Consider the following 4,818-nt stretch of genomic DNA (forward strand, 5'->3'; position numbering starts at 1 on the left):
CAGCCAAATGCCTTAGGCAGTGAGCCATCGGAGTTTACACCTCCCAGGAGATAGATAGATAGATAGATAGATAGATAGATAGATAAAATTGCAGTGGAGTCGGTTCTGACTCATAAGGATCCTTCTTATAAGGACCCTTCCTTTGTTTTCCAAGGCACTGCCTCTAAGGAAGTAGATTGCTCAGTCTTATACACACATGCGCACACACACATATATATATAAACACACTCACACACACTCATGGTCATCCATGTGTGTCAGAGTAGAACTGTGCTCTGTAGTGTTTTCAATGGCTAATTTCTCAAAAGCAGATTAATGGGCCTTTTCCAAGGCATTTCTATGTAGACATGAACCTTCAACTTTTCAGATAACAGTCAAGAGGCTTAACTGTTTGTACCATTTAGAGACATGTGACAAGATTATAGAAAGGCAAAGTAATGATTAAACAAGGATCCAGGGTCTTCATCCCAGTAGTGGTGAGATATAAGTTACAAAGGATAATTATTGGAAGGTACAGAGGCAACTTAAAAGTATTGTTTAATTATATTTCCTATGTTGCACTGTAGGTGTGTTAGCATTAATTGTATTTTTAATTGTATATGTGTCATTCCATTCATTTGTGTAAATGATATATTTAATAACAAAATAAATTTAAGTTGCCTGCTAAGTCTAATTATATGATGGAACTATCTTATATGAAAATATAAAAATGTAACATATGCATAATGAGGGCAGAATAAGCTTTCTTACAGTAGTAGGTATAAAGGAATGCTGATACATGCTCTGCATTTACCAAATCCAAAATTTTTGACTATGATTTTTCATTAGAATTCAACACTTTCTAGTGTATACTTTAACAATACTTGAAGGACTTTTTCAAATTGCAACTCTATGTATTATTCAAGAGTCTTTCATTACAAGAGACAAAATCCAAATTAAAATTAGTCAAAAAGGGAAAAAAAATAGGTTAACACAATGTTGCCAAAAGAAGAAGCAGAGTGCCAGAAAACAGAGATTCAGAGTGATTTATAATTCTGAAACCCTGCTTCCTTCTTGCAAACTGTTTTCAAAATCCAATACACTGGATAATTACTGCTGGCAGATTGGAACTTACTCAGATATTCCCAGTTTCACTACGGTAATACATATTAGATCTGCAGTTCTAATAGACCTCTTCCTTAAACCCTTCAACGTCAGTTGCTTGATTCCTTTGAGAAATAATTAATGCATTCTGAATGTCAAATATCTATGAAGATTTTGGAAAGGAGAGCCAAACTCTTTTTAGGACGTTTGTTTCTAAAAGAAAACATAAAACATGTACATAATAATATGAAGAAGTGGAAGATGCTTGAGTATGAATCTTGATATTGAATGAGATTTTAGATGACTATGGAAATTCTCAGAGAAAACTTAAAAATTCCCATCCTTACAGTGGTATGATCGAGCTTAAAGGGAAAGAGTGAATAGAGCATTCTGTGGTTTAACTGATTTAAGATCTTATATGCTACTGCAGGTACTCAGCGGACAATGTATGATGTTGATAAATCAAGAAATAAATGTATACATTAAAGCCATTGATATATTTGTGGTACACATGGAAGTAAAATCAGAATTGTTATAACTGGTATAGGGATATAATTTGAGTAGAGTAACAAGCAGTAGGAAGTTATTCCACATTATATTTTGTTGTTTTGATTAAAGATAAGGGTTGTATGACTGATTAATGTAATTGAGATGTCTATAGGTTGTAAACCTGAAAGAAGCTGAATTGAGAAATGTTGTGTGATGGATATATTTAATACAACACCGCAAAAAGAGCACTGCTTAGGCTGTTTATGTAAAATCAAATACCTCATAGGATTTAGTTTCTTTGTTTGGAGGTATAGGGTTTCATGGAGCATCCCAGTTAATTGGCCTAATATTGTGTGTAAAGCTTCTATTTTACTTCTTAGTTCCTTGGCTAGTGACTGGAGTCTGAAAAACTTCCAAGTGGCCATCCAAAATATAATAATTTGTATCCATTTACCTGGAGAAACAGAGGAATATTGAGAGTTAAGAACAGAAGGAGGAAGTAACATGCATGATTAATTGCCTTCACAAGTAACTTCTTGTGCTATGTAGAACTGGATGATGCCCAGCGGTCATTACTGAATGTTTTGATCAAATATTCTATAGAAGAATCCTCATCAAAAGGTGGAAATGTAGAACAAAATTCAAAATTCTTGTGTAATCCAGCATTTCTGCAGCCATTGAGGCTGGAGGTATTCCTGAACCAATAACCAAAAAAAAAAAAAAAAAAAAAAAAAAACCTCACTACCGTCGAGTCCAATCTGACTCATAGCAACCCCTCCCTGGGTTTCTGAAGCAGTATCACTAGGGAAGTAGATTGCCCAATCTTCCTTTTGGGAATGGCTGGTGGGTTTGAAATGCCAGCCTTCTGGTTAGCAGTAAAATGCCTTAGGCCACCAGAGTTCCTCCTAAACCTGTAGCATTGAGATAATCTTTAAACTAAAAGTATCTCCTAAAGTCTTCTTAAACCTAACGATATTTTATTTTGTAAAAAATGCCTGTCTTAAACATTGATTGTCTTCAAAAACTGTCTTATGGGATCAAATTGACAATAGCAATTCAAAAGATTGTTGTTGTTATGTGCCCAGGAGTCGCCTCCAACTTGTTGCGACCCTATGTTCACCAGGTTGAAACACTGCCAGCTCCATGATCCCTGCTATCCTTGACCCCATAGCTGCAGTCACTGTGTCAAACCATCTCCTTAAGGACCTTCCCCTCGCTCATGGACCCTCCACCTTATCAAGCATGACATCCTTCTCCAGGGAATAGTCCCTTCTGACAACATGACAAAAGTAGGTGAGGCCATGCTTCCAAGGAGCATTCTGGCTGCACTTCCTCCAGGACAGATTGTTAGCTCTTTCAGCATTCTTCGCCAGCACTACATCCCAAAAGCATCAATTCTTCCATCTTCTTTATTCATTGTCTGGCTCTCACATGCATATGAGGCAAGTGAAAGTATCATGGCTTCTGTCTGGTGCACCTTCGTCTTCAAGGAGCTCCTTGCTCTTCAGCATTTGAAAGAGGTCCCTTGCAGCAGACTTGCCCAGTGCTATATGTCATCTGATGTCCTGACTGCTGCTTCCAGTGGCATTGATTGTAGAACCAAGTAATGTGAAGTCTTTGACAACTTCAATCTTTTTTTCCATTTATCGTGATGCCACTTATAGGTCCAGTTGTGAGAATTTTTGTTTTCTTTATATTGAGGTGTAATCCGTACTGCAGACTGTATTCTTCAATATTCATTGTAAGTGCTTCAAGTCATCCTCACTTTCAACAAGCAAAGTTGTGTTGTCAGTGTATCGCAGATTGTTAATGAGCCCTCCTCCAATCCTGATGCCATGTTCTTCTTCATATAGTGTAGGTTCTCGGATTATTTGCATAGTGCATAGATTGAATAAGTATGGTGAAAGGATACAACCCTGATGCACTCCCTTCTTGATTTTAAACTATGCAGTGTCTCCTTGTTCTGTTCGAATGACAGTCTCCTGGGTCTATATACAGTCTTCTCATGATTATAATTAAGTGTTCTGGATTTCCCATTCTTCTCAATGTTGTCCACAATTTGTTATGATCCACACAATCAAATGCCTTTGCATAGTCAATAAAACACAAGTAAACATATTTCTTGTATTCTTTGTCTTGAGCCAAGATCTATCAGACATCAGCAATAATATCTCTTGTTCCACGTACTCTTCTGAATCCAGCCTGCACCTCTGGAAGTTATCCGTCAATATACTGCTGCAACCGTTTTTGAATTATCTTCAGTAAGATTTTACTTGTGTGCAATATTAATAATGTTGTTTTGCTGTTGTTATTTGCCACGGAGTCAGCCCCGACTCATAGCGACCCCTCCTTGGGTTTCTGAGGCAGTATCACTATGGAAGTAGGAATGCCCAACCTTCCTTCTGAGGAGTGGCTAGTGGGTTTGAACTGCCAGCCTTCTGGTTAGCAGTCAAGTGCCTTAGGCACTATGCTACCAGAGCTCCTAATATTAATGATATTGTTTGATAATTTCCACATTCTGTGGGATCACCTTTCCTTGGAGTAGGCACAAATATGGATCTCTTCCAGTCAGTTGGCCATGTAGCTGTCTTTGAAATCTCTTGGGATAACCGAATGAGTGACTCCAGTGGGGCATGTGTTTGTTGAAGCATCTCAGTAGGTATTCCATCAATTGCCAGAGCCTTGCTCTTTGTCAATTCCTTCAGTGCAGCTTTGACTTCTTCCTTCAATACCATTGGATCTTAATCATATGCCACCTCCTGAAATGGATGAAGATCGACCAGTTCTTTTTGGTACAGTGACTCTATATATTCCTTACATCTTCTTTTGATGCTTCCTGCATCATTCGATATTTTCCCATAGAATATTTCAGTATTGCAATGCTCGGCTTATATTTTTCCTCAGTTGTTGCAGCTTGAGAAATGCTGAGAGTGTTCTTCCCTTTTGGTTTTCTAACTCCAGGTCTTTGTACATTTCATTGTTGTAATTGGCTTTGTCTGCTTGAGCTGCTCTTTGAAATCTTCTGTTCAGTTCTTTTATCTTGTCATTTCTTCCATTTGCTTTAGCTACTCTGCATTCAAGGGCAAGTTTCAGAGTCTCTTCTGAAATCCATTTTAGTCTTTTCTTCTTTTCTTGATGTTTGAATGGCCTCTTGCTTTCTTCATGGATGATGCTCTTGATGTCATTCCACAATTCTTCTGGTTTTTGGTCATTGGTGTTCAATGCATCAAATCTATTCTTTAGATG

The sequence above is a fragment of the Orycteropus afer genome, unplaced genomic scaffold (assembly GCF_000298275.1).
Source record: "Orycteropus afer afer isolate SDZICR_OR568_19922 unplaced genomic scaffold, OryAfe1.0 scaffold00372, whole genome shotgun sequence".
Lineage (NCBI taxonomy): Eukaryota > Metazoa > Chordata > Mammalia > Tubulidentata > Orycteropodidae > Orycteropus > Orycteropus afer.